The sequence below is a fragment of the Somniosus microcephalus genome, chromosome 5 (genome assembly GCF_052327205.1).
Source record: "Somniosus microcephalus isolate GS21.2 chromosome 5, FLI_Smic_1.0, whole genome shotgun sequence".
Classification (NCBI taxonomy): Eukaryota; Metazoa; Chordata; class Chondrichthyes; order Squaliformes; family Somniosidae; genus Somniosus; species Somniosus microcephalus.
The window spans coordinates 274,274,665-274,295,799 of record NC_140991.1 but is presented as its reverse complement, the minus strand read 5'-3'; the positions used below and the strand labels follow the sequence as shown (position 1 = coordinate 274,295,799).

The 21,135-nt window shown below is 46.6% G+C and overlaps 1 protein-coding gene across 5 annotated transcripts in view; it reads right to left on the bottom strand.

Annotated features, from left to right (window-relative positions):
* LOC147117737 (oxysterol-binding protein-related protein 10-like) overlaps positions 1 to 21,135 on the bottom strand; it is a 338,647-nt gene that overhangs the window by 111,491 nt on the left and 206,021 nt on the right. The gene's annotated exons all lie outside the window — the stretch shown is intronic.

Sequence of the window (21,135 nt, the reverse complement as noted above, 5' to 3'; positions counted from 1 at the left end):
TATCGCCCCGTTAGGGGCACATTTATCGGCCAGGCGCAAAGTTTAGCGCCTGGCGCTAATTATCGCCTCCGACTGCAAACTTGAATTCTATCGCCCCTGGTGCTACACACCACTCAAGGCGCTAACGCCGAGGAGCGAGGTGCTACCTCAGAGCGCTGGCGAAGCTCATGTGATGTTAGTCAGCAATGGAACACAGACACACTGGCGCCGGCCAGTTCTTAAAGGGGAGGGTCGATCTTGCTCTCCATCCACACCCTGCTCATTACAGCCTTGAATCTCAGCCTGGAGAGACCTGTACATCAAAACTGCTGGAAAGAACAATGGAGAGGCCCAGAGAAAGAGCTCAGAGTGTAGCCGCCATAGTCTCTTCTAAATTGATGCAAGGAAGATCAAATCAAAATGAACCTGCAAAATGCTGCTCAGTACCCAAAACTCCTCAACACAGTGTTGAATATCTCCAGAAGTGTCTCTCTCTCAGAATGCGTGGTGCAAAAATGTCGCCGACAAAAGGCAGGAAGCGGTTGCCTTTAAATAGCGCTCCCCCAGTCCCTTCCCAACTGCAAAACGCTCCCCTCAATCTGTCATTGCTAGCAGCAGGCGGTAAGGCAGGGGGCGCCACTCAATATCCGGTCCGGGGCGCTGCACGCTCGACTGACGACACGATCTGCGGGTGCAGGAGTGTGTGGCGGTAGTGTTTAGCGCCGCCGCAAAATGTCTGGTCAATTTCGCGAGCGGCGCAAACATCGCTGCGCCTGGGCACTAGTTGCTTTGCGCCCCATTAGCGCCCTCTTAAGGCATTGACGGGAGGCGCAAACCAGCCGAATTTTTCCCCCGATATGAGTAAGTTCCCACAAATAATCTAGCTCACGAGAGCAACAGCATTGTAAGACTATACATGGTGGATGAACAGTATGTCAAGTAAGTCAAATAAATATTTCCAACAAAACTATCTTTGAACATTTTGTTGAAATTTAATGTTGTGTTGGACCTATGGCTACTGATGTGGGGACATAAATGGCTTGTTGGTCAATGCAGGATGGAGAAGGGGAAACAAAAGTCTACACTGGTGTGCTGTTCTGTGGATACATTTTTTGCAGTTTATCACAATCAACTGCATCCTAGTTGTTTCTGATAATAAAATTGTTCGGAAATAGTCATAGCATTCTGCATCTGGAAGCACTGCCTGAAACAGAAGTAGAGGAAGCAGATTGAATAGTAACTTTCAAAAGGGAATATGCTTGAAAGGCAAAAATTTGCAGGGGTATGGGGAGAGAGCGGGGGAGTGGGACTAATTTGATACCTCTTTCAAAAACAGGCACAATGGGACCAATGGCGGCCTCCTGTGCGGTAAGATTCTATAGATTATGCAATAGATATTTTTTTGGCTTTGGGACTTTCAAAACTACAGGTGCTAAGATTCATAGGCCAATTATATTTTTTTAATGTTATTTTAGAATCATTAAAAAGGTCAATGATCTGAAAATACAGTTCAGTAACAGCAAACCATTGATAAATTGACCCAGTTTTCAAGAGTATAAATAGATTCGGTGAAGTTGGCCCTTTAGCTCATTTGATTTCATCGTTCCAGTGTACCAGCTCTACTGTTTTACCATCACAGCATCTAGAGGTTTCTTAAATGAGTCCAATATTGTGGCCTCAACCATCTTTCCTAGGTACGAGATGTTGGTCATTCTATGTAAAGATATCCTTACTCCCATCTCTCCTAAATTAATCCTTCACTACCCTCTAAGCTTGTTGCCCAGGGGGTATCTTAAAGTATTGTTTCATATTTACTTTCATAGTCCCTGTAAGCATATTATGTGCCTCCTATAAGGTCCCCCAGACATCTCTTTTTGAGGTTGAGGAGCCTTAGTTTATCTATTTTTCCTATCTGTCTCTGAATCTAAGGCCAGAATTTTGCCGGCACTCAGAGGGCGGGTTTTAGGCAGGTCCGCTGTCAAAATAGCAAAGATTGATAACAGGTAGGAAACCCGCTGTCAACCCGCCTCCACATGAGTCTCCCAGGTGACGGGTCTGTTAGTGGAGAACTGACCTGACACCAAGCAGTGGGGGGTACAATTGAGCTAATTAAATGGCTTTTTAAGAGCCAATTTAAAACTATCTTGAGGCTTCCTTCCAATTTTACGTTCTTCCCCCCACGGGTTACCTGCTGCCCGGGAAACACGTCAGCACAACCTGTCGTGATTTGCCATGTTGCAAATGGTCAGTGTGAGTGCAGAAACTGTTGGTTACTTCATTTGTAAGACAGAGATTTCTTTAGCTTGCAAGTGTTTAGAGGCAACCGTATGTCCAATGCCACCTCATTGGAACAACTCCTCTCACCAATGACAGATCGCTTCTGTCATCTCACCTGCAGCTGCCATCTATTGCAGCAACATCGGTGCCCTTGAAAAAAATCAGACCTTGGTCCTCTGAATCCTTCCATGATCAGCCCCAACACCAACATCACCAGGCACACCAACATCACCAACCTTCTCCACCATCACCTGATGCTGCACAGGACACAGGGCATCAGCCCCTGATAAAACTGCTGCCCGGGAGGCCAGCAATGGCATCACCATAGCCAGATTTACTTCACTTGACGCTGCCACATGAGGCGTCAGGTTGACACCATCCCACACCAGCACCGTGAAGTATCGCTTTAATGTCCAAGCCATTCCATGCACACTTGTCACTATAGCGGTGGGAGGGGGGGATGGGGGAGTTATGTCTGAACATTCACTGGAACTCAATAAGACACTTCTCAAGGTGCGCTTAGATCTGTCCAATAAGGGGTAGTGTTGGAAAAATAGATTTCACTGTATGACAACACATTACCAGAAACTTCACATGAACATTGGCTAAACCTCTCAAGTTCCTACCCTTGTGTGTTGTTAGTTGGTATGATTGCAGTAGGATGAGGGTGAGTGTCAGGGGTGGATAGTGAGATGGGGAAGTGATAAAGTAGATAGAGGGGGTTGGGTGGAGGTGCAAGGTAAGTTGGTGTGAGTAAAGATGTGCAGGAGAAGGGTATGGAAGGCAGAGTGATGGGGATGTGTTGAGTGGCACAGCAGGGTGAGTTTGAGTGTGGCTTTGCAGTAACATTTCGTGATCCACTGAGATCATTGAAAAATTGGCGCCACTGCAGCCAGGGACCCCTGACGACATCCCTGCTTTTGCCCTCCTGTGCAATGTGCAACCAGGCTGCGTTTGTGTCCTGGGGAGGTCTCTTCCGCCCTTGGAAGGGAAGAGAACTTCCCTGCGTGCTGTGACTCCCTCCATAGCATATGGAGGGAGTCATTGGAAAGCTTGGGTGCAACTGTCCACCTTTGTGCAGTGCTCGTCAGTGTTTGCAGCACCTCAATGCTGTCAAACTCAATGTGGCTGTGGTCCCTTTTAAGGAAACCGGCTGATGATGTCATCAAATGACATCATCAGACCTGCTTCCTGTTGCTAGATACTAAATAGGTTGGCATCACTCAAAGTTAACAAATCACCTAGTCCAAATGGGCTGCATCCTAGGTTGCTGAGGGAAGCTAGGGTGGAGATGGAAGAAGCTCTGATCACAATCTTTCAATCCTCCTTGGATATGAGAGTGGTGCCAGAGGACTGGAGGATTGCAAATGTTATACCCCTGTTCAAAAAGGGGGAGAGGGATAAACCTGGAAACTACAGGCCAATCAGTAACGTCAGTGGTGGGGAAACTACTAGAGACCATTGTCAAGGACAAAATTAATTCTCACTTGGAGAAATAGGGTTAATAAGGAACAGCCAGCACGGATTTGTTAAAGGCAAATCGTGTCTGACCAACCTGATTTGAGTTGTTTGATGAAGTAACAGAGGATTGATAAGGGTAGTGCAGTAGGTGTTGTGTGTGTATATATGGACATTCAAAAGGCACTTGATAAAGTATCGCATAATAGACCTATTCGGAAAATAGAAGCACATGGTATTAAAGGGCCGGTGGTAACTTGGGTACGAAATTAGCTAAGGGATAGGAGCCAAACAGTAGTGGTGAATGGATGTTTTTCTGACTGGAGGGAAGTATGCAGTGGGGTCGCCCAGGGGTTGGTATTAGGACCATTGCTTTTCTTGTTGTATATAAATGACCTGGACTTGGGTATGGGGAGTACAATTTCGAAGTTTGCGGGTGATACAAAACTTGGCAACATAGTACAGGAAACTTTGGTTTATCCGGAGGTTATATGTCCGGAATACTCGATCTAACGGCAAAAATCAGGAGCCGTTTTCTATAAGTTTTATTTTAGTTCTCATTTTTTCCCCCCCAGTCAGGCACTGCAAGGTCTGCAGCTATAGCAACACCTTCAGCTAGAGATGCTTGCAGCTGCAGCCGACTGTTTAGAAGCTGTTGCTAAGCAACAGTGTTTGTTGTCAGATACGGAGATGAAAACCTCTGTATGCTTCAACATTAACTTTGTATATCCGGCAGTTTTGATAGCTCGGTCCCGTCGGTGCCGGATATCACAAAGTTTCCTGTAAATAGTGAACAGGATAGTAGCAGACTTCAGGAGGACATGGACAGACTGGTGAAATGGGCAGACACATGTCAAATGCAATTTAATGCAAATAAAGTGTGAAGTTATACACTCTGGGAGAAACAACATGGAGAGTATAATCTAAACGGTGCTATTTTAAGGGGGTGCATATTTGCAAATCCTTGAAGGTGGCAGGGCAAGTTGATAAGACAGTTAAAGCGTATGGGATACTTGGTTTTGTAAATAGGGCCATTGAATACAAAAACAAGGAAGTTATGTTAAACCTTTACAAATCACTGGTTAGGCCTCAGCTGGAGTATTGTGTACAATTCTGGGCACTACACTTTAGGAAGGATGTCAAGGCTCTGGAGAGGGGACAGAGGAGGATACCAAGAATGAGGGAGTACAGTTATGTGGAGAGATTGAAGATGTTGGGATTGTTCTCCTTGGAGCAGAGAAGGTTAAGGAGAGACCTAATAAAGGTATTCAAAATTATGAGGGGTTTTGATAGAACAAGTATGGAGAAAGTATTTCCTCTGGCAAGTGGGTCAGTAACCAGAAGTCATAGATTTAAAATTGACAAAAGAACTAGAGGGGAAACAAAGAAATGTCTTCACACACCGGGTTGTTGGTATCTGGAACACACTACCTGAACGTGTTGTGGAGTCAGAGTCCATTGTAACTTATAAAAGGCTATTGGACATGTACTTGAAGAGGACTAATTTGAAGGGTTATGGGGGGAAAAAGCTGGGGTATGGGACTAAATTGGACAGCTCTTTCAAAGAGCCGGCATAGGCACGACAGGCTGAATGGCCTTATTATGTGCTGCAAGATTCTATGATTCCACTGCTGTCCTCTTCATTGCCTCCAGGGCCTGGATGTTCCCCTTATGATGCAGTGATTAGAACTCTGTGCAGGCACCGTGCAGTTTTAACATGCTCACTGGAGATTTGAACTCAACTGATTTGGCAATGCATTTGACATCCTGTTTACTTACTTTATTCTTGTCCCACAATGTTTAGACATGATGAGTAATGAGTCAAGTAACAACTGTAGGTCATTTCCAACTTCCGTGACAATTTCTATCTGATCCATGGAGTAAACTACCTGTGGTGTTGCTCACTGGTGTTGTGCAGCAGGTTTGTGATGTTTAGCTGCTAATCTGTTCTGTCAAAGTAAGCAAATCCAGCTAATTGTAGCTATTGTGAACTAAAGTCAGAGTGAAATAATAACTGCTTGTAAATATTACTAGGTCAAAAGAAAAAAAAATTGCATTTATATAGTACCTTTCATGGCCTCAGGACATCCAAAGGCACTTCAGTCAACAAAGTACTCTTGAGATGTAGTCACTGTTGTAATGTAGGAAACATGGCAGCCAATTTGTACACAGCAAGGTTCCACAAATAGCAATGAGATAATAACCAGATAATCTGTTTTAGCGATGTTGGTTGAGGGATAAATATTGGCCAGGACACTGGGGCTAACTCCCCTGCTCTTCTTTGAAATAGTAACATGGGATCTTTTACGTCCACCTAAGAGAGCAACCAGGGCTTTGGTTTAATGTCTCGTCCGAAATACAGCACCTCCAACAGTAAACTCTTTTCCCCATCTATGCATTAATCACTAGAGGGAAGTAGAAACTACTGTAAGGATGATGAAAGACAACTACTAGAAGTGATTGGAGCCAAAGATCATCCCACCAATCTGGCATACTCCAGTCAAATCTAGCTTTTATTGAAATAAATAAAGCCAGTTCAGAATGCCTGGGCCAGGCATGAATCAAAGAACTGGTCATTGTTCTGCAGACACTGCAGCTCAAGGGTCCCTGTACTTCCTAGTGAGGGACACCTACCATTACTTTAATGTGTGTATGCATGCTAGAATACATGCAGAGTAGAGAAATAAAACTGCTGCTCTGTATAATCAGTCATTTCTTCTTACTTTTTTAACATCTGGCCTTAAGCAAACTAACCAGTCATCAAGGTGGAACTGGTTAGTGGGATTACTGTACTGATAGTGACAATGACCTGCCCAACTCCAGCTGCAAATGCTGCTCTGTAGTCAGGTATCAGTCCAGTCCTGATAAGAATTCTGCAGTTAAAAAGCAACTGTTGCATCAAGGAGGCTGTATGTGATATGTGACACTTATTTAAGAGCCTGGCTTTCAAGCACACCTCGGAGGTAATGTTAGGCACTATAGGGGCTTTCTAGTGAAAACAGTAGATCGGAAAATAAACCTATTTCTCAAGTGGAGCAAAGTACAATCAAGCAGACTGAAGTGTGTATGAGTCCTCTGTTTTTAAATAACAAAGTTAACCAGAAGTTGCCGCAGAGAACTCCGATACACACCTTATCACTAACAATAGAAGCATGTTGTGGAACACATTACTCCCCATGACTGGAAGCAGTAAAAGATGAGTAACAGGAAGTGCGACTAGTTTATTTAAGGAGCTCTAAATTAGGAAATGATACAACCACTTCCTGTCTTCTTAGAGATGGCCAATGCAGTGATAAAGGATCTGTTCATTAGGGAACAGAAAAATGTAAAAATAATTTCAATCCATATAACTGTACATCTGCTGGAAATGTTTTGTGATACTACAACTGATTGCACTTTAAATGCAAATGGGAATAAAATGTTAGTCTGAATGGCGACAGTGTAAATTAACTTGAAACACATTCTTCAGTTGAAATTTACTATTTGCCAACAGGTTTAAAGTTTTTGTAAACATTTTTTAAATTTTCATTTATGAATAGGCTCTGGTGGAATCAGATGGTTTGGAGCCAGCAGTGTGTAATAGTAGCTTTATTAAAACTTGTTGCACTTTTTTGCAGATTGAAATTCAAATGGGCTACAAGAATGCTAAAGGGACTGTGATGGAGCAGTAGATAAGCACAGTGCCCTTTCATCTTTAGGCTCTAGATTCAAATCTAGTCCAGGCTCAATAAATGAAAATCTCTTTTTTTTCTGCCAAATGTACAGGTGTACAAGAAACCAAGCTGAGAAGCTATTGCTGAAGGGAAGCATGATTGTTATTTTGCATTACTAAGGGATTAAGGGCCAAGATTCCTGAGTGTTCATTTAGGTGCCATCACATAAAGATATACCTATAATCAATTGGTCGCATATGTTTACGGCATCCTACTGCTGCAATACCTTTAGAATCTTGCAACCATTCGCCATTTTTAATAATATACAGGAAACTTTTGTTTAACCGGAAGTTAAAAGTCCGGAAAGCTCTATCTACCGGCAAAATTCAGGAGCCGTTTTCTATAAGTTTTTTTACTTCTCGTTGCTTTTTTTTTTCCCAGCCAGGCTCTGCAAGGTCTGTAGCTAAACAACAGCTTCAGCTAGAGACGCTTGCAGCTGCAGCCGACTGTTTTGAAGCGGTTGCTAATGTAGTGTATGTGCCTTTAAGACAGAACTACTTTTACAGCTCCTGTATACTGTAGTACCGGCAGTGACCACACCTGTATATAAGCTTTGCGCATGCCTCTGTACCCCCAGTCTTGAGACTACCCTCCTCCAGTAAATACCTGTTTATTAAGTTACAGCATCCATGTGGTTATTGAAAAACAGCATACCCTCAGAATCACGGATCAAGCAGTGGCGACGAGTGTCGATTCGAATCTACCTGCAACTAAAAAAAAAGTCGAGGCCAGGAACACGGACGTCAACCACGAGCAACCGCCCAGTCGTCAGGCAGAGAGTGAACATCGCAGGGGAGGCTGTGGAGAGCCGGGCTTGGTTCCCCAGCCACGACGATCAGCAAGAGACTGACGACAGGTCCAGCGCAGACCCTTCCCAGGCAGCGGCGGCTGGAGCTGACCGACGGCGGAGAGAAAGCCGAGCAGCGTCGACGGGGTAAGACAGAGGGTGAAGCGCACAGGGCGCAGCCGGGGGTTGAAAAACGAGCGGCATCGAGGGGAAAAAAAAAAAAACAGAGAGGGTAAAGAAACAGCCGGGTTCAAGACCGAGCGGCATCGAGATAAAAAAAATAAATAAAAAGAAGAACGCGCAGAGCACAGCCAGGGCTCACGGGCTGAACAGGGTCCGCGGGGAGAAGAGGAGAGCGCGGGAGACGCCATTGAGCCGCGGAGCAGAAGGAGCGCGGGAGACGCCATTTTTAGAAGCCGCAGCGGAGAAGAAGGGCCAGCGCGGGAGATGCCATTTTGTGCCAGCGGAGAAGAAGGGGAAAGCAGGAGACGCCATTTTTGACAGGTAAATCACACCCAGGGATGCCGAAGAGTGGCAGTATCTCTACGTTCGACAATGAAGTCGAAGATTGGGCGACATATCTGGAACGTATTGAGGTGTACTGCAGGGCGAATGAAGTGCCAGATGCTAATAAAGCACTGGTTTTGTTAAATTCCATGGGTGCAAAAACTTGTGGGTTACTGCGAAATCTAATAACCCCAGAGAAGCCGGTGAACAAGAATTTCGAAAGCATAGTAGAAATCCTACAGGACCACTTAAACCCCACACCGCTGCTGATAGCAGGACGATTTAAGTTCCATAAAAGGAACCAACACAAAGACGAAAGCAATGCTGAGTACCTAACGGAACTGCGCAAGCTATCGAAACACTGCCAGTTTGGAGCGGGGCTAGCAGATACGTTAAGGGACAAGTTTGTGTGTTGGCTACAAAGTGAAGGAACCCAGAAACGGCTTCTATCAGAAAAGGATCTTACGCTGGACAAGGCTTTCAGTATGGCAGTATCACACGAAGCACCCGCAAGGGGCGCTGCAGAGATACAACGGAGACCGCAAGAATATGGCACCAATGAAATGTCCTATGGAACAGGTAAGTGCTATCGCTGCAGCAGAACAACACACGACCAGAAAGATTGTTGGTTCAAGGACCAAGTGTGCAGACAGTGTGGGAAAGCAGGACACATAGCAAGAGTCTGCAGGTCTGGGAAGAAAACCAACAGTAAGAAATCTCCACAGGAGAAGTACAAAAAGGTACACCAGGTGATGGACAGTAGTTCAGACGAACAGAAAAGTGACACAGACACAGAAGCAAGGAGCTGGGTTGTCTGAAACTACATAAGGTAACCGAAATGGAGGATCACCAGACTATCTGGGTTACACTCAAGATAGACGGAGTCCAAGTGAAAATGGAATTGGACACAGGATCAGCCCTAACAGTCACAAACCAAAGGGACTACAAGCGGCTATTTTCACACATACCCTTCAAAGCTACAGAGATTGTCTTGAAGACGTATACGGTGCAAAAAGTCTACCCCAAAGGAAAAATAAGGGTGAAAGTGACATATATAAAGGCCAGGAAATACCTAAAATGGATATATATGTATTACCAGATGGAGGACCACCACTGCTAGGATGTGAATGGATCCGGAAGATACAATTAGATTGGCATTCCATACAGGCACTGAAGGTTGAGGCCAAAAAGGATGACGACGTCACACCTGGACGACTGTCAAAAATGCTAACTGACGCAAAAGAAGTATTCCAGGAGGGACTAGGAACACTAAAAGGCATAACAGCAACGATTAAAATAGAGGAAAATGCAAGCCCAAAGTTTCTTAAGGCCCGACCAGTGCCTTATGCGATCAGACCAGCTGTTGAAGCAGAGCTGGAAGGGTTGGAACGTTCAGGAGTACTGTCCAAAGTGGACTGGAGCAAGTGGGCTACACCCATCGTTCCTGTAATGAAGAGGTCGTTGAGTAATACACCTGGGGAACCAAAGAAGGTCCGCATCTGTGGGGATTTTAAGGTGACAGTGAACCCAGTCCTTCACCTGGTACAATATCCGCTTCCACGAATTGAGGATATTTTCGCCTCGCTATCTGGTGGTAAACGTTTCACCAAAATTGATCTAGCCCAGGCGTACTTGCAAATGGAGGTAGAAGAAGCTTCGAAACAATACCTTACGATTAACACTCATAAAGGTCTCTATCAATACAACCGGCTGGTGTTTGGAGTAGCCTCGGCTCTGGCTATCTGGCAAAGGGCGATGGATCAGGTCCTGCAAGGGATTCCAGGGACCCAGTGTTATTTGGACGACATCTTGGTCACGGGCGAAAATGACAGTGATCACCTCGCCAAATTGGAGAAGGTGCTCACCAGATTAAAAGAGTATGGGCTACGAGCTAATCGCCACAAGTGCAAGTTTTTCCAGAAACAGATCTCGTATTGTGGCCACGTCATCGATGAAGAGGGGTTACATAAGTCCCCTGAAAAGATTGAGGCAGTAGTCAAGGCTCCAGCACTGGAAAATGTGTCCAACTGAGGTCGTTCCTCGGGCTGGTAAACTACTACCACAAGTTCTTACCAAATTTGTCCACGGTATTGCACCCACTGAACACCCTACTGCAAACAGGGGTACCATGGATGTGGGATGACGAACGTAGACGAGCTTTCTAGAAGTGTAAAGAATTGATCACATCAAAAGAGGTGTTGGCCCATTTCAACCCAGCACTACCAATTCTTTTGGCATGTGATGCATCACCCTATGGTATTGCAGCGGTGCTGTCGCACAAATTCCCAGACAGGTTGGAGAGGCCAGTAGCCTTTGCATCTCGGTCACTAACCTCAGCCGAGCGCAACTACGCCCAGATTGACAGGGAGGCCCTCAGCCTAGTATGGGGAGTAAAAAAATTCAACTGCTATCTGCATGGGCAGAAGTTCACCTTGCTAACTGACCACCAGCCACTTGTCTCCATCCTTAATCTTAAGAAGGGCGTTCCAGTGATGACTGCACAACGGTTACAAAGATGGTCCCTGTTTCTAGGGGCGAATCAATATGAAATAGAATATAAAGGCGCGAAACAGCATGGGAACGCTGATGGGCTATCGCGCCTGCCACTGCCTACTGTGGAGGAAGCATCAGCAGTGGACCCTATCGAGATATTTTATTCGTCAATAATTGAACGATTGCCAGTAACGAACGCGGATATAGAGGAGACCCGCAATGATCCGACGCTGTCTCGGGTATATGATTTGACGGTGAGGGGATGGCCAACACATGGCGACTCACTGTTGCCAGCATTCTCATCCAGAAGAGAACAGCTGTCAGTATGCCAGGGGACAGTGATGTGTGGATCCAGAGTGGTGATTCCACCCAAGTTAAGGGAGAGAGTGCTAAATGAGCTACATGAAGGTCATCTGGGGGGAGTGAAAATGAAAAGTCTTGCTAGGGCTTATGTGTGGTGGCCAGTGTTGTGTATGTGTACCTTAAGAGAATAACTGGTCTGAATGCAGTACCGGCAGTGACCACCCCTGTATTAAAAGGCGCTAGCATCCTTCTGTAATTTCAGTTCTCCATTGTCTCCATTCAGTAAAGACTTGTTAAACCAACTCCTGCATTCCGTGTCTCCATTAACACACGGATTTAATACTGGCGACGAGTAAGAAATGAACTTACCTGCAACTCGGCAGCACCTCAGACGACGTTATTGACGGTCGAAGCCAGAAGAGAAAAATTTTTAAAAATAAAAAAATAATCCACAGAAACTCGAGAAACGGGCGTCGACCGTGGCCAACCGCCCTCCACATCATCGACTTGAAAAGTGCAGGAGAGACTGTCGAGAGCCAGGCTTGGTCTCCAGTCTGTGGTTTCCCAGCCAATCGGGCCGGTGGCAGGTAGTGCACTGATCCTTCCTGGGCTGCGGCGGGCTAGAGCTCCATCGGGTGGCTCTGCAACGGGGCCGGGCAGCGAGTCGGGAAGCAGAGAGAGAGGGTGGAGCACACGGGGCGCGGCCGGTGCTTCACAGCCGGGCAGCGTTCGGACGTAAAGAGGGAGGGAAGTGTCCCAGAGGGTCCGCTCCACGACGGGAACGGTTAAAAATAAAAATACCGCGGAGAGCGGCGTTGACAGCAGCGGCGGGAAAGCGCGGGAGGCGCCATTTTGTTAAATCGGGGACGAAGGCAAAGCGTGGGAGGCGCCATCTTAGATTTTCAAGATGCCAAAGACTGGCGATATCACTGCCTTCGATAATGCAATAGACGACTGGACCACGTATGTGGAAAGAGTCGAAGTATATTGCGAGGCAAACGAAATAGCCGAGGAGAAAAAGGCATCGGTATTGCTAAATTTAATGGGCGCAAGAACGTACGGCCTATTGCGGGACCTGATTACTCCAGCCAAACCGAAGGCGAAGAGTTTTAACGAAATTGTTGCTATCCTACAGGAACACCTAAATCCTACACCGCTGCTGATAGCAGAAAGATTTAAATTCCACAGGAGAAATCAGCACAAAAATGAGAGCAATGCTGATTACCTTACGGAACTACGCAAGCTATCAAAGCACTGCCAGTTTGGAGCAGGACTGGCAGATACCTTACGGGACAAATTTGTCTGTGGACTCCTGAGTGAAGGAACCCAGAAGAGGTTACTCTCAGAGAAAGAGCTGACGCTAGATAAGGCTTTCAGCGTGGCAGTATCGTACGAAGCAGCAGCAAGGGGAGCTGCGGAAATACAACAAAAGCCACAGGAATACGGCACCCACGAAATGACACGGGGATTTGCAAAATGCTATCACTGCGGCAGAACAAACCATGACCAGAAGGACTGCTGGTCCAAGGACAAAATATGCAGGCAATGTGGAAAGATGGGACACATTGCATGAGTTTGCAGGTCTGGGAAGAAGACCAACGACAACAAAAAGGCTACTAAGAAACCGTACAGGAAAGTACAAAAGATGACGGACAGTAGTTCCAAAGACCAGGTGGGCGATAGTGAATCCGGGAACAAGAGACTAAGCTGTCTCAAACTTCACAACGTAATCGCAAAAGAGGATCACCGAACCATGTGGATCACCCTCACAATAGCAGGGTCTCAAGTCAAAATGGAATTGGATACAAGATCAGCTCTAACCGTCATGAATCGACGAGACTACGAGCGGCTATTCTCACACATACCCTTGAAAGAGACATCCATTGTCTTGAGGACGTATACGGGGCAAAAAGTATACCCCAGAGGAAAAATAAGGGTGCCTGTCGAATACAACGGCAAGAAAATACGGAAATTGTATCTCTACATTCTGCAAGATGGTGGACCACCGTTATTGGGACGTGAATGGATCAGAAAGATAAGTTTAGACTGGCACTCCATTCAGGCACTGACGGTGGCTGGTAAAAAGGATGACGATGTCACTCCTGGACGATTGTCAACAATCTTAGCTGACGCCAAAGAGGTATTTCAACAAGAACTGGGCACTCTTAAAGGCGTAACCGCCTCAATAAAAATAGAGGAGAATGCAAGTCCCAAGTTTTTCAAAGCAAGACCGGTACCATATGCAATTCGCCCAGCCGTCGAGGCAGAGCTGGAGAATCTGGAGAATGCAGGCGTGTTATCTAAGGTAGACTGGAGCGAGTGGGCGACACCCATCGTTCCTGTCATGAAGAAAATGTTAAACAATAAGTCTGAGGAGCCAAGGAAGGTTCGCATCTGTGGGGACTTCAAGGTGACAGTGAACCCAGTCCTTCACACGGTACAATATCCTCTTCCAAGGATAGAAGATATCTTCGCCTCACTATCCGGAGGGAAGCGTTTTACAAAAATTGACCTAACGCAAGCATATTTGCAGATGGAGGTTGAAGAATCCTCTAGGAAGTATCTCACGATAAACACTCACAAAGGTCTTTACCAGTATAATCAACTGGTATTCGGAGTAGCATCAGCTCCGGCGATATGGCAAAGAGCGATGGAACAAGTCCTGCAAGGGATTCCGGGGACTCAATGTTACTTGGACGACATCCTAGTGACAGGTGAAGATGACAGTGAACACCTTAACAACCTAGAACAGGTGCTCACTAGACTACGTGAACATGGGCTACGAGCCAACCGCCCCAAGTGCGAGTTTTTTAAGAAACAGATATCGTATTGTGGCCACGTGATTGATGAAGAGGGGTTACATAAGTCCCCTGACAAAGTTGAAGCGGTTGTTAAGGCCCCGGCGCCTGAAAATGTGTTGCAACTGAGGTCATTCCTCGGATTGGTGAATTACTACCATAAGTTTTTACCGAATTTGTCCACAATTCTGCACCCACTGAACGCCCTACTACGAACGGGAGTAGCATGGAAATGGAGCAATGACTGTAAGCGGGCCTTTCAGAAGAGTAAGGACTTAATCACTTCAAGAGAAGTATTGGCTCACTACAACCCATCACTACCGATAAGACTGGCATGTGATGCGTCTCCCTACGGCATTGGGGCGGTACTGTCACATAAATTCCTTGATGGGTTAGAGAGGCCGATAGCTTTTGCGTCACGCTCGTTAACTTCAGCCGAGCGTAACTACGCCCAGATTGACAGGCCCTCAGCCTAGTGTGGGGGGTGAAGAAGTTCAATCACTACCTGCACGGTCAAAAATTTACTCTAATAACTGATCATCAACCTCTTGTCTCCATTTTCAACCCTCAGAAGGACGTACCGATAATGACAGCACAACGGCTACAGAGGTGGTCCCTTTTCCTAGGGGCACACCAATATGACATCGAGTACAAAGGAACTAAACAGCATGGGAATGCTGATGGATTGTCGCGCCTACCGTTGCCGACGGTGGAAGAAGAACTTGCAGTGGATCCAATGGAGATATTCCACTCGACCATAGTCGAATGTCTCCCTGTGACGAATGCAAACATAGAAAAGGAAACACGAAATGACCCGACACTATCCCGGGTCTATGATTTAACGGTGAAGGGATGGCCAGCACATGGCGAACCACTGCTGCCAGCATTCTCGCCGAGAAGAGAACAGCTGTCAGTGTGCAGAGGAACCTTGATGTGTGGATCCAGAGTAGTAATTGCACCCAAATTGAAGGACAGAGTGCTCAATGAGCTTCATGAGGGCCATCTGGGAGGGGTAAAAATTTTGTGTGGTGGCCGGGAATCGATAGAGAAATCGAAGAGATGACCAAGAGCTGTACAGGATGCCAGAAGGTCCAAAACGCCCCACCACAAGCCCCTCTACATCCATGGGAGTGGCCCTCATCTCCATGGCAAAGGGTGCACGTTGATTTTGCTGGTCCCTTCATGGACTCATGTTTTTAATTGCGGTGGATGCACAAAGTGGCCAGAGGTAATAAAAATGTCCTCAACCACCACAGAAAAAACTATCACAGTCTTACGAACCATATTCGCCAGGAATGGGCTGCCTGAACAGATTTGCTCTGACAATGGACCACAGTTTGTGTCTGAAGAGTTCCGGAGGTTCTTGAAGAACAATGGTGTTAAGCATTACACATCTGCCCCATATCATCCAGCCACTAATGGATTGGCCGAGAGGTTTGTTCAAACATTCAAGAAGGCTATCAAGGCAATGTGTAATGAAGATATACCCCTACAACACAAGGTGGACAACTTCTTGTTTGCCTACCGGAATGCGACACATGCGGTTACCAACCAAACTCCTGCCAGCATGTTCTTCAATCGAAGGCTACGATGCCGCTTGGATTTGGTTAAGCCGAACATCAGAAGAGATGTGGAGAACAGGCAGTTTCAGAATATGAAAAAGACCGACCAGGAGTTTTAAGATAGGTCAACCAGTTTTGGCCCGGGACTACCGCACAGAGAAATGGCAGCCAGGAACGATTTGTACACGGCAAGGACCTCTCGTATACCGTGGACGTTGGAGAGAGCATTGTAAGACGCCATGCTGACCAGATTCTAGAGTCACGGGAAAACGTCAACTCCACACCACGATCTGATACACCTGGCGACGAAACCGACGTACCAATTGCATCTACCGCAGAATCGGTGATATTGGAAGCAGATGAACCAAACAACGACATTGATCCCGACTCAACCTTGCCAGAAGAACCTGATACCCCAAAGAGGCGTTATCCAGACAGAATCAGGAAGCCTCCTCAAAGACTGAACTTATAATTGATTAACCTCAACCAATGTATCTAGCAACCGTAATTGTGATTGTAATTAGTTATCATTTAGTTGTTAAATGAATGTTATGTACTGTTTATCTAAAAGGGGAGGAATTGTTGTGTATGTGTACCTTAAGAGAATAACTGGTCTCAGACTGCAGTACCGGCAGTGACCACCCCTGTATAAAGAGGCGCTAGCATCCTTCTGTAGTTTCAGTTCTCCATTGTCTCCATTCAGTAAAGACTTGTTAAACCAACTCCTGCATTCCGTGTCTCCATTAACACACGGATTTAATAGCCGGGAATCGATCAACAAATCGAAGACCTAACTAAGAGCTGCTTAGGATGCCAGAAGGTCCAAACTGCACCACCACATGCCCCTCTACACCCATGGGAGTGGCCCTCCTCTCCATGGCAACGGGTGCATATTGATTTCGCTGGTCCATTCATGGACTCAATGTTCTTAATAGCAGTGGATGCTCATTCAAAGTGGCCTGAGGTGATAAAAATGTCTTCAACCACTACAGAGAAAACGATTGCAGTCCTATGGACCATATTTGCCAGAAACGGTTTGCCAGAGCAGATTTGCTCTGATAATGGCCCACAGTTTGTGTCCGAAGAGTTTCAAAAATTTATGAGAAGGAATGGGGTAAGGCATTACACATCCGCCCCGTATCATCCAGCCACAAATGGATTGGCTGAGAGGTTCGTACAAACCTTTAAGAAGGCGATAAAGGCCATGTGCGACGATGAAATTCCACTACAGCATAAGATGGACAATTTCCTATTAGCCTACCGAAACGCGACACATGCAGTTACCAACCAGACCCCGGCCATGATGTTCTTTAACCGAAGGTTGAGATCTCGTCTGGACTTGCTTAGACCAAATGTGCGAAGAAATGTTGAGGACAAACAATTCCAGCACATCAATTAGAAGCCGACAAGGAGCTTCAATGTAGGACAACCAGTCTTGGCCCGTGACTATCGAACAGAGAAATGGCAACCCGGAACGATATGCACCAGGCAGGGGCCATTAATGTACACAGTGGATGTCGGGGAGAACATTGTGAGACGCCACGTCGATCAGATCTTAGCGTCACAGGAACGCATCAACTCCATGTCTCGAGTACCTGGGGATGAACCTGACATACCGGTAGCATCTACCTCCGAACCAGTAGCAGTGGAACCCGATGAACTACCCGATGAAAAGGGGTCAGACTCGCCTCTGCACCAAGATCAAGAACCTCAGGAAAGGCGCTATCCCGAAAGGGTCAGGAAGCCGCCCCAAAGACTGAATCTATAAATGGGCTATTGTTGTTTAATGTACATGTTAAAGTGTTAATTGTTATTTGAATATTAGGGGTACTACTAATCTAAAAGGGGAGGAATTGTAGTGTATGTGCCTTTAAGACAGAACTACTTTTACAGCTCCTGTATATACTGTAGTACCGGCAGTGACCACACCTGTATATAAGCTTTGCGCATGCCTCTGTACCCCCAGTCTTGAGACTACCCTCCTCCAGTAAATACCTGTTTATTGTTAAGTTACAGCATCCGTGTGGTTATTGAAAAACAGCATACCCTCAGAATCACGGATCTAACAGCTAAGCAACAGGGTTTGTTGATTCTCATGGAGCTGAAAAGCTCTATGTTTTAACATTGCCGCTGGTTTACAAGAGGTAAATCGTGCTTGACTAATCTAATGGAATTTTTTGATGATGTAACTGGGAAAATAGATAAGGGAGAACCAGTAGATGTGGTGTATTTGGACTTTCAAAAGGCTTTCGATAAGGTCCCGCATAAGAGATTAGTGTGTAAAGTTAAGGCACATGGGATTGGGGGCAAGGTATTGACTTGGATAGAGAACTGGTTGGCGGACAGAAAGCAGAGAGTAGGAATTAACGGGTCTTTTTCCGAGTGGCAGGCAGTGACTAGTGGGGTACCGCAGGGATCGGTCCTTGGACCCCAGCTATTCACAATATACATTACTGATCGAGATAAGGGAACTAGATGTAATATCTCCAAGTTTGCAGACGACACAAAGCTGGGTGGGCGTGTGCTGCGAGGAGGATGCCGAAAAACTCCAGGATGATTTGGACAGGTTGGGTGATTGGGCAGAAGCGTGGCAGATGAAATATAACGTGGATAAATGCGAGGTTATCCACTTTGGTGTCAAAAACAGAAAGGCAGACTATTATCTGAATGGCAATAGGTTGGGAGAAGGGGAAGTGCAACGAGACCTGGGTGTCCTTGTGCACCAGTCGCTGAAGGTAAGCATGCAGGTGCAGCAGGCGGTGAAGAAGGCAAATGGTATGTTGGCCTTCATAGCAAAAAGGTTTGAGTACAGGAGCAAGGATGTCCTGCTGCAGTTGTACAGGGCCTTGGTGAGACCACACCTTGAGTACTGTGTGCAGTTTTGGTCACCTTATCTGAGGAAGGATGGTCTTGCCATGGAAGGAGTTCAGCGAAGATTCACAAGGCTGATCCCTGGGATGGCAGGAATGACGTATGAGGAGAGATTGGGTCGATTGGGCTTATACTCGCTGGAGTTTAGAAGAATGAGAGGGGGTCTCATCGAAACTTATAAAATTCTGACAGGTCTGGACAAACTAGATGCAGGTAGAATGTTCCCGATGGTCGGAAAGTCCAGAACCAGGGGTCATAGTCTAAGGATAAGGGGTAAGCCATTTAGGACAGAGATGAGGAGGAATTTCTTCACCCAGAGAGTAGTGAACCTGTGGAACTCTCTACCACAGAAGGCGGTTGAGGCCAAGTCTTTAAATATATTCAAGAAGGAGTTAGATATATTTCTTAGAGCTAAAGGTATCAAGGGATATGGGGAGAAGGCAGGTACAGGGTACTGAGTTTGGATGATCAGCCATGATCTCATCGAATGGCGGAGCAGGCTCGAGGGGCCGAATGGCCTACTCCTGCTCCTATCTTCTATGTTTCTATGTTATACGGCAGTTTTGATCTAACGGCACCAGCTCAGTCCCGTCAGTGCCGGATACCAGAAAGTTTCCTGTAACAGATTGTGAAGACAAGTTGTACTGATTGGAACAAATTAATCTGATTAGAATTATTGCCTCGCACATTCACTCACCATGAAATAAAACAGCTTAATGATTTGTATCTGGCTTCATCTGACAAAGTTTTCCCTGCCCGCCTTTGGAAGGGTTGAAGAAGCACACTTGTGAAAGGTACGAATATTCAGTTCAGATCTAAAGGGAATACTACTGGGTTATGCTGTCATATAGTTAGGGATTGGACAGTATAGGCACACCTTTAAGCTCAGACTGCTAATGAAAATGACTATCACCACTGTATCTGACAGGATAGCGAAGGCAAGACCTGAATTTGTAACAACCAGAAAGGAGACACAAACAATGTTCTGCTCTTACTCTGCTTCAGGCGGGTAGATGTCAGATCCCTGAGCTGCTTTTTATTTCATAAGACAGGAACTTTCTTTTGTTTTTACAATAATGCATTACTACAGCTAGTGAGCACAGTATACTCATCAACTTTACTGCAAGGGGGTTGGAGTATATAAGAATAAGGAAGTCTTGCTGCAATTATCTAGGTTTTTTTGGTGGGCCCACATCTGGAGTACTGTGTGCAGTCTTGGGCCTAGAAATTCAGTATAGCCACGTTTGGGGCGCTACAGCATGGCGTTCGCTAACTTTTGCGCCCGGCGCAACTTAGCGCCACCTTCGCCGATATTCAGTTGCATCGCCCCAAGAGGTTGCTGCTGCGCTAAAGCAGGCGATGCACGACTATCATTAGGCGCTAAGCCAGCGATCCGGGGCGCAAACACCGAAGGCGGGCACAGCGCAGGTGCGGCGAGGTGCTCATTGAGGGCAGTCAGTCAGGCGCCGGTCAGCACTTAAAGGGGGAGGGTGGAATTGCTTGGCTGCCACGCCCTGCACACTGCAGCCCTAAGGCAAGGCCTGAACACTGCTTCTGGAACAGCTCCACGCCCAGGAGAATGGAGAAGGCCAGGGAGAGAGCGCAGTGCTTCGGCGAGGGTGACCTGAGGCTGCTGGTTGGCGCAGTAGACCGCAGGCGCCATATCCTCTTCCCTGAGGGTGGCAGGAGGCCGCTGCCCGTCGAATATCGGAAAGCATGGAGGGATGTGGCAAACAGGGTCACGTCCAACAGCGTGGTTGGCAGGACACCAACCCAGTGCCAGAAAAAATTCAACGACCTCACTCGGGTTGTCAGGGTGAGTACCCTTTCCAGTATCCTCCTCATCCCTGCATGTGCACCTCACTTTATGGCCAAACAGGTCTTAAAGCCCCAATGGACAGCCCTCATCCAGCAGCTATGGGACTGTCATGAAAAGCACTTGCGCAATCAGGACTTTAGACACTGTCAGGGCTATTCGACCATGGGAGGCAGTGCGGGCAAGATCAGGGCTTGACACTGTCAGGGCTAATCGAATATGGGAGGCAGTGCGGGCAAGATCAGGGCTTGACACTGTCAGGGCTAATCGAACATGGGAGGCAGTGCGGGCAAGATCAGGGCTTGACACTGTACTTAGAGGTGGTTCTTTCTCTTGCAGGCCAAGCTGGCGCATAACAGAAGACAGCAGCGACAGACCAGGGGAGGCCGTCCTGACCTGAAACAGCTGAGCAACCTCGAGCAACGAGTGGAGCGGATCATGGCAGGTCGGCTGAGTGGCCCCGTCGCCACTGGAGATGCTGACCCTGTTCTGGGCACCAATGGCAAGTCATCACCTTTTTGACCTCTCCCTTTCCACTTGCGCCTCACACCAGCATCCTTTGCCACTATCG